Source organism: Triticum aestivum, chromosome 5B, assembly GCF_018294505.1.
Source record: "Triticum aestivum cultivar Chinese Spring chromosome 5B, IWGSC CS RefSeq v2.1, whole genome shotgun sequence".
In the NCBI taxonomy this organism is placed as follows: domain Eukaryota; kingdom Viridiplantae; phylum Streptophyta; class Magnoliopsida; order Poales; family Poaceae; genus Triticum; species Triticum aestivum.
Genome location: NC_057807.1, coordinates 320383440 through 320393504, shown reverse-complemented (window position 1 = coordinate 320393504; position 10065 = coordinate 320383440).

Here is a 10065-nt window from a genome sequence, read left to right as displayed (position 1 = left end):
ATTCCATAAGCCTGTACCAAGCATCTTTCAAATTTTCTCCTTGCTTTTGCTTGAAGTATAGAACTTCAACAGTCTGGTAACAAAGGAGGAGCATTCAAACTAGCCATAGTGAAACAAGAACACAAATAGATCTGGCGAAAAAACGGCGAACGAAAAAGAGGGCGAATAAAATGACAAATTTTTATGAAGTGGGGGAGAGGAAAACGAGAGGCAAATGGAAATAATGTAAATTGCGAGGAGATGAGATTTGTGATTAGGAACCTGGTTGATGTTGAAGATCCTCCCCGGCAACGGCACCAGAAATTCCTTTTGATGTTTGCTAGAACTACGTCACTATTTCCCCAAAGAGGAAGGGATGATGCAGTATAGCGACGGTAGGTATTTCCCTCAGTGATGAGACCAAGGTTATCAAACCAGTAGGGGAACCTCCTCACACCATGTAAATAGCACCTAGCATACAAATAACAAATACTCGCAACCCGACGTGTTAAAGGGGTTGTCAATCCCTTTCGGGTACAGCGCCTCAAGTAGGCAAATAACATGAGGTAAAAAGTGGTAGATAGGATAAATAGATCACGGAACAAATAAATTGCAGCAAGGTATTTTTGTATTTTTGGTTTAATATATCTGAAAATAAATGCAAAGAAAATAGATCGCAAAGGCAAATATGATGAAAAGAGACCCGGGGGCCGTAGGTTTCACTAGTGGCTTCTCTCGAGAAAATAGCAAACGGTGGGAAAACAATTACTGTTGGGCAATTAATAGAACTTCAAATAATCATGACGATATCCAGGCAATGATCATTATATAGGCATCACGTCCAAGATTAGTAGACCGACTCCTGCCTGCATCTACTACTATTACTCCACACATCGACCGCTATCCAGCATGCATCTAGTGTATTAAGTTCATGGGAAAACGGAGTAATGCAATAAGAACTATGACATGATGTAGATGGGATCCGTTTATCTATTCCGGAGATATAGATCCCATCTTGTTATCCTTAGTAGCAACTATACACGTTCCCTTGTCACTGGGATCAAGCACCGTAAGATCGAACCCACGACAGAGCACCTCTTCCCATTGCAAGATAAATAGATCAAGTTGTCCAAACAAAACCCAAATATCGGAGAAGAAATATGAGGCTATAAGCAATCATGCATATAATAGATCAAAGAAGACTCAAATAACTTTCATGGATAAAAACATAGATCTGATCATAAACTCAAAGTTCATCGGATCCCAATAAACACACTACCAAAAGACTTACATCATATGGATCTCCAAGAGACCATTGTATTGATAATAGAGAGAGAGAGAGAGAGGAAGCCATATAGCTACTAACTATGGACCCGTAGGTCTACAAAAACTACTCACGCATCATAGGAGAGGCACCAATGGAAGTGGTGAACCCCTCCATGACTGTGTCTAGATTGGATCTGGTGGTTCTGGACTCTGCGGCGGCTAGATCAATATTTCGTCGACTCCGCTAGAGTTTCTGGAATATTGTGGTATCTGTAGAGCAAAGAGGCGGTTCGGGAGGCACCCAAGGTGGGCAGCACCCACTTGGGCGCGCCTGGGCCTCCTAGCGTGCCCTGGTGGGTGCTGCTCCCCTCGAGCAGCCCCTCAGGTGCTTCCTTGGCCCACTGGCTTTCTTCTGGCCCAAAAAATCCTCCAGGAGTGGCGTTGCATTTGGACTCCGTTTGATATTGATTTCCCGTGATGTAAAAAACATGCAGAAAATAGCAACTGGCACTGGGCACTATGTCAATAGGTTAGTACCAAAATATGATATAAAATGACTATAAAATGATTGTAAAACATCCAAGAATGATAATATAACAGCATGGAACAATCAAAAATTATAGATACATTGGAGACGTATCAGTCTCTGGAATGGGTCTATGATCCGCTCATCACATCTCCAAGCCTCACAAACGACAGCCTCAAAGCCTTCCAGCTTGAGCCAAAACATCTCAAATCTGAACCTCTTCTTATGAAAGAAAGGGGCATTAGTAGTTAGATGTAGTGGTGCGTGATCAGAGATCTGTGTAGACAACATCTGCAATAAATTGTCCGTGTGATCCAGCTCCCAATCCACCGAGACCAGCACTCGACCTATCTTGGTAAGCGTGGGCATGTCTCTCTCACTAGACCACGTGAATCGCCTCCCATGCATGTATAGCTCCTTGAGCTCATGCTCATCGACGAATTGCCTAAATTTGTTCATCATTCCTCTATTGAGATTGCTATTGCTTTTTTCCGGTGCTCTAAGAATCATGCTAAAGTCTCCTAGGATCATACAAGCTCCCGGGCAAGTCGCTCTTCTTGCCGACAGGTCCTCAAGGAATTTGGTCTTGAGCTCATCCCCTTGCGGTCCATAAACCACCGAAATCCACCACGGTGTGCTTCCTTTAGGTTGCACCCAACCTGTGAGGAAGTTGGTATCGTTATGCACACCCACCACGTCCACCACAGTGGAGTCCCAAGCCAGCAGGATACCCCCTCTAGTTTCCTCCGAAGGCATGTAAGCAAAACCATCGAATGACGGGCCTAAGCATTGCATGACAATGTACTTATCGATTACATCCAATTCAGTTTCTTGCAAGCAAACTAAGCTAATCTTGACTATGTCGATGAACACCTTGACCGCCTTCCTCTTGGCCGAGTTGTTGAGGCCACGAACATTCTAGCAGATAAGTGTGGGGCTTAAATCCATGCCAAAGGAAGCCACCCACTCCTGCACCCACACATGAGGCTTATATTGCCTCAACGCTTCTCGCCGCGCTCGCCTCCCTATCGTGCAGTGGAACTGTCTTGCCAAACAGGGCCACAATCACTCTCACATGTTGCTCTTGAAGGGGGAAGTCAAACAAGTCCTTGAGCTCCTGGACCGCATCATCATCAGTAGTGAGGTCCTTAGGGACCAAACCCAGGGCCCTTAACAGCATGTTTTCCACCGGGGTGGCCTTGGTGGTGCAAGCAGGAGCCGAGCGCTTCATCACACGAGTGGTGCGCTTGGGGGTGAAAGGCTCTGTTTGTGGTCGAAGCGCCGCGGCTTGAACTTCTTTCAGTAGTGGAGGAGTGAGCTTCTTCACAATGTTGGAGCAGAAGCTTTTCAGCCGAGTGAATGCCAAAGCTTCCTGACTAGTCATTCCCTCCGTGAGTGTTGTTAAAGCCTTTTACTCTTCACAAGATGTAGGCGGGTGCATCTCCAGGTCTTCCAAGGAAGCTAAGCCAGATAAATCCATGTCCAATATGCCAGGAGCCATAGCCGAAAGGTCGTGCCCAGGTAGGACGTGTGTCTCTGTACGTGCATGGCCATGATTCCCATCAATGGCCCCACCATCCAACCCCTCATGCGGCGTGAGTGGAGGTCCCGACGCATCCCACAAGCCCTCTACAGGAACCTTATATGCATACCTCGGGATTCCTTCTGTGGCTCCCACCACTAGCATCGAGGGGGCGGGCGCGGGGCCCCTCGAAACCTCTCCCGATCCCTCCGGACCCATGGCGATCTCAGCAGCAGGCGCCGACAGGGGAGTCTTGTCCTTGTCTGCCTCGGGATTCCTCATGTCCTATGCCGCGTCCGCTTGGCACATCGCCTCTGGGTAGGCCCCTTGCGACTCGACGACCAAGATGGCAACCACCAAGGAGGTGTGCTCCCCTTCGGGAACCGTTGATTGGGCAACAGGCACCTGAAGGAAATATGCCCTAGAGGCAATAATAAAGTTATTATTTATTTCCTTATATCATGATAAATGTTTATTATTCATGCTAGAATTGTATTAACTGGAAATATAATACTTGTGTGAATACATAGACAAACAGAGTGTCACTAGTATGCCTCTACTTGACTAGCTCGTTGATCAAAGATGGTTATGTTTCCTGACCATAGACATGTGTTGTCATTTGATTAACGGGATCACATCATTAGGAGAATGATGTGATTGACTTGACCCATTCTGTTAGCTTAGCACTTGATCGTTTAGTATTCTGCTATTGCTTTCTTCATGACTTATACATGTTCCTATGACTATGAGATTATGCAACTCCCGTTTACCACAGGAACACTTTGTGTGCTACCAAACGTCACAACGTAAATGGGTGATTATAAAGGTGCTCTACAGGTGTCTCCGAAGGTACTTGTGGGGTTGGCGTATTTCGAGATTAGGATTTGTCACTTCGATTGTCGAAGAGGTATGTCTGGGCCCTCTCGGTAATGCACATCACTTAAGCCTTGCAAGCATTCCAACTAATGAGTTAGTTGTGAGATGATGTATTACGGAACGAGTAAAGAGACTTGCCGGTAACGAGATTGAACTAGGTATTGAGATACCGACGATTGAATCTCGGGCAAGTAACATACCGATGACAAAGGGAACAACGTATGTTGTTATGCGGTTTGACCAATAAAGATCTTCGTAGAATATGTAGGAGCCAATATGAACATCCAGGTTCCGCTATTGGTTATTGACCGGAAACAGTTCTAGGTCATGTCTACATAGTTCTCGAACCCGTACGGTCCGCACGCTTAAAGTTACGATGACAGTTTCATTATGAGTTTATATGTTTTGATGTACCGAAGGTTGTTCGGAGTCTAGGATGTGATCACGGACATGACCAGGAGTCTCGAAATGGTCGAGACATAAAGATTGATATATTGGACGACTATATTCGGACACCGGAAGTGTTCCAGGTGATTTTGGAGAAAATCGGAGTGCCGGAGGGGTTACCGGAACCCCCCAGGGAAGTATTGGGCCTTAGTGGGCCTGACGGGAGAGAGAGGGCAGCATCCCAGGAGGTGGCGCCCCCCCCCCCATGGTGAGTCCGGATTGGACTAGGGGAGGGGGGCGCGGCCCCTCTTTCCCTCTCGCTCTCCCTCCTCTTTCCTTCCCCCTTCCCACTTCCTAGTTGGACTAGGAAAAGGGGAGTCCAACTCCTACTAGGAGGAGGACTCCCCCCTCCTTGGCGCGCCCCAAGGGCCGGCCGGCCTCCCCCCTTGCTCCTTTATATATGGGGGCAGGGGGGCACCCCAAGACATGGAAGTTGATCTTCGTGATCGTTCCTTAGCCGTGTGTGGTGCCCCCCTTCACCATATTCCACCTCGGTCATATCGTTGCGGTGCTTAGGCGAAGCCCTGTGTCGGTAGAACATCATCATCGTCACCACGCCGTCGTGCTGATGGAACTCATCTCCGACACCCTGCTGGATCAGAGTCCAGGGATCGTCATCGAGCTGAACGTGTGCTGAACTCGGAGGTGCCGTACGTTCGGTACTTGAATCGGTCGGATCATGAAGATGTATGACTACATCAACCGTGTTGTCATAATGCTTCCGCTTTCGGTCTACGAGGGTACGTGGACAATACTCTCCCCTCTCGTTGATATGCATCACCATGATCTTGCGTGTGCGTTGGAATTTTTTTGAAATTACTACGTTCCCCAGCAGTGGCATCCGAGCCAGGTTTTATGCGTAGATGTCATATGCACGAGTAGAACACAAGTGAGTTGTGGGTGATATAAGTCATACTGCTTACCAGCATGTCATACTTTGGTTCGGCGGTATTGTTGGATGAAGCGGCCTGGACCGACAGTACGCGTACGCTTACGCGAGACTGGTTCTACCGACGTGCTTTGCACACAGGTGGCTGGCGGGTGTCAGTTTCTCCAACTTTAGTTAAACCGAGTGTGGCTACGCCCGGTCCTTGTGAAGGTTAAAACAACACCAACTTGACAAACTATCGTTGTGGTTTTGATGCGTAGGTAAGAACGGTTCTTGCTAAGCCCGTAGCAGCCACGTAAAACTTGCAACAACAAATTAGAGGACGTCTAACTTGTTTTTGCAGGGCATGTTGTGATGTGATATGGTCAAGACGTGATGCTATATTTTATTGATTGAGATGATCATGTTTTGTAACCGAAGTTATCGGCAACTGGCAGGAGCCATATGGTTGTCGCTTTATTGTATGAAATGCAAACGCCCTGTAATTGCTTTACTTTATCACTAAGCGGTAGCGATAGTCGTAGAAGCAATAGTTGGCGTAAACGACAACAATGCTACGATGGAGATCAAGGTGTCGCGCCGGTGATGATGGTGATCATGGAGATGCTTCGAAGATGGAGATCACAAGCACAAGATGATGATGGCCATATCATATCACTTATATTGATTGCATGTGATGTTTATCTTTTATGCATCTTATCTTGCTTTGATTGACGGTAGCATTATAAGATGATCTCTCACTAAATTTCAAGATAAAAGTGTTCTCCCTGAGTATGCACCATTGCCAAAGTTCGTCGTGCCCAGACACCACGTGATGATCAGGTGTGATAAGCTCTACGTCCATCTACAACGGGTGCAAGCCAGTTTTTGCACACGCAGAATACTCGGGTTAAACTTGACGAGCCTAGCATATGCAGATATGGCCTCGGAACAGTCAGACCGAAAGGTCGAGCGTGAATCATATAGTAGATATGATCAACATAGTGATGTTCACCATTGAAAACTACTCCATTGCACGTGATGATCGGTTATGGTTTAGTTGATTTGGATCACGTGATCACTTAGAGGATTAGAGAGATGTCTTTCTAAGTGGGAGTTCTTAAGTAATATGATTAATTGAACTTAAATTTATCATGAACTTAGTACTTGATAGTATCTTGCTTGTCTATGTTGATTGTAGATAGATGGCCCGTGCTGTTGTTCCATTGAATTTTAATGTGTTCCTTGAGAAAGCAAAGTTGAAAGATGATGGTAGCAATTACACGGACCGGGTCCGTAACTTGAGGATTATCCTCATTGCTGCACAGAAGAATTACGTCCTGGAAGCACTGCTGGGTGCCAGGCCTGCTGCAAGAGCAACACCAGATGTTGTGAACGTCTGGCAGAGCAAAGCTGATGACTACTCGATAGTTCAGTGTGCCATGCTTTACGGCTTAGAACTGGGACTTCAACGACGTTTTGAACGTCATGGAGCATATGAGATGTTCCAGGAGTTGAAGTTAATATTTCAAGCAAATGCCCGGATTGAGAGATATGAAGTCTCCAATAAGTTCTATAGCTGCAAGATGGAGGAGAACAGTTCTGTCAGTGAGCATATACTCAAGATGTCTGGGTATAATAATCACTTGATTCAACTGGGAGTTAATCTTCCGGATGATAGCGTCATTGACAGAATTCTCCAATCACTGCCACCAAGCTACAAAAGCTTTGTGATGAACTATAATATGCAAGGGATGGAAAAGACAATTCCCGAGCTCTTCGCGATGCTAAAAGCTGCGGAGGTAGAAATCAAGAAGGAGCATCAAGTGTTGATGGTCAACAAGACCACTAGTTTCAAGAAAAAGGGCAAAGGGAAGAAGAAGGGGAACTTCAAGAAGAACAGCAAGCAAGTTGCTGCTCAGGAGAAGAAACCCAAGTCTGGACCTAAGCCTGAAACTGAGTGCTTCTACTGCAAGCAGACTGGTCACTGGAAGCGGAACTGCCCCAAGTATTTGGCGGATAAGAAGGATGGCAAGGTGAACAAAGGTATATGTGATATACATGTTATTGATGTGTACCTTACTAGAGCTCGCAGTAGCATCTGGGTATTTGATTCTGGTTCTGTTGCTAATATTTGCAACTCGAAACAGGGACTACGGATTAAGCGAACACTGGCCAAGGACGAGGTGACGATGTGCGTGGGAAATGGTTCCAAAGTCGATGTGATCGCGGTCGACACGCTACCTCTACATCTACCTTCGGGATTAGTATTAGACCTAAATAATTGTTAGTTGGTGCCAGCGTTGAGCATGAACATTATATCTGGATCTTGTTTGATACGAGACGGTTATTCATTTAAATCAGAGAATAATGGTTGTTCTATTTATATGAGTAATATCTTTTATGGTCATGCACCCTTGAAGAGTGGTCTATTTTTGATGAATCTCGATAGTAGTGATACACGTATTCATAATGTTGAAACCAAAAGATGCAGAGTTGATAATGATAGTGCAACTTACTTGTGGCACTGCCGTTTGGGTCATATCGGTGTAAAGCGCATGAAGAAACTCCATACTGATGGACTTTTGGAACCACTTGATTATGAATCACTTGGTACTTGCGAACCGTGCCTTATGGGCAAGATGACTAAAACGCCGTTCTCCGATACAATGGAGAGAGCAACAGATTTATTGGAAATCATACATACAGATGTATGTGGTCCAATGAATGTTGAGGCTCGTGGCGGATATCGTTATTTTCTCACCTTCACAGATGATTTGAGCAGATATGGATATATCTACTTAATGAAACATAAGTCTGAAACGTTTGAAAAGTTCAAAGAATTTCAAAGTGAAGTTGAAAATCATCGTAACAAGAAAATAAAGTTTCTATGATCTGATCGTGGAGGAGAATATTTGAGTTACGAGTTTGGTCTACATTTGAAACAAAGCAGAATAGTTTCGCAACTCACGCCACCCGGAACACCACAACGTAATGGTGTGTCCGAACGTCATAATCATACTTTACTTGATATGGTGCGATCTATGATGTCTCTTACTGATTTACCGCTATCATTTTGGGGTTATGCTTTAGAGACGGCCGCATTCACGTTAAATAGGGCACCATCAAAATCCGTTGATACGACGCCTTACGAACTATGGTTTGACAAGAAACCAAAGTTGTCGTTTCTAAAAGTTTGGGGTTGTGATGCTTATGTGAAAAAACTTCAACCTGATAAGCTCGAACCCAAATTGGAGAAATGTGTCTTCATAGGATACCCAAAGGAAACTGTTGGGTACACCTTCTATCACAGATCCAAAGGCAAGACATTCATTGCTAAGAATGGATCCTTTCTAGAGAAGGAGTTTCTCTCGAAAGAAGTGAGTGGGAGGAAAGTAGAACTTGATGAGGTAACTGTACCTACTCCCTTATTGGAAAGTAGCTCATCACAGAAATCTGTTCCTGTGACACCTATACCAATTAGTGAGGAAGTTAATGATGATGATCATGAAACTTCAGATCAAGTTGTTACTAAACCTCGTAGATCAACCAGAATAAAATCCGCACCAGAGTGGTATGGTAATCCTGTTCTGGAAGTCATGTTACTAGACCATGATGAACCTACGAACTATGAAGAAGCGATGGTGAGCCCAGATTCCGTAAAATGGCTTGAGGCCATGAAATCTGAGATGGGATCCATGTATAAGAACAAAGTATGGACTTTGGTTGACTTGCCCAATGATCGGCAAGCAATTGAAAATAAATGGATCTTCAAGAAGAAGACTGACGCTGACGGTAATGTTACTGTCTACAAAGCTCGACTTGTCGCAAAAGGTTTTCGACAAGTTCAAGGGATTGACTACGATGAGACTTTCTCACCCGTAGCGATGCTTAAGTCTGTCCGAATCATGTTAGCGATTGCCGCATTTTATGATTATGAAATATGGCAGATGGATGTCAAAATTGCATTCCTGAACGGGTTTCTGGAAGAAGAGTTGTATATGATGCAACCAGAAGGTTTTGTCAATCCAAAGGGAGCTAACAAAGTGTGCAAGCTCCAGCGATCCATTTATGGACTGGTGCAAGCCTCTCGGAGTTGGAATAAACGCTTTGATAGTGTGATCAAAGCATTTGGTTTTGTACAGACTTTTGGAGAAGCCTGTATTTACAAGAAAGTGAGTGGGAGCTCTATAGCATTTCTGATATTATATGTGGATGACATATTACTGATCGGAAATGATATAGAATTTCTGGATAGCATAAAGGGATACTTGAATAAGAGTTTTTCAATGAAAGACCTCAGTGAAGCTGCTTACATATTGGGCATTAAGATCTATAGAGATAGATCAAGACGCTTAATTGGACTTTCACAAAGCACATACCTTGACAAAGTTTTGAACAAGTTCAAAATGGATCAAGCAAATAAAGGGTTCTTGCATGTGTTACAAGGTGTGAAGTTGAGTAAGACTCAAAGCCCGACCACTGCAGAAGATAGAGAGAAGATGAAAGATGCTCCCTATGCTTCAGCCATAGGCTCTATCATGTATGCAATGTTGTGTACCAGACCTGATGTGTGCCTTG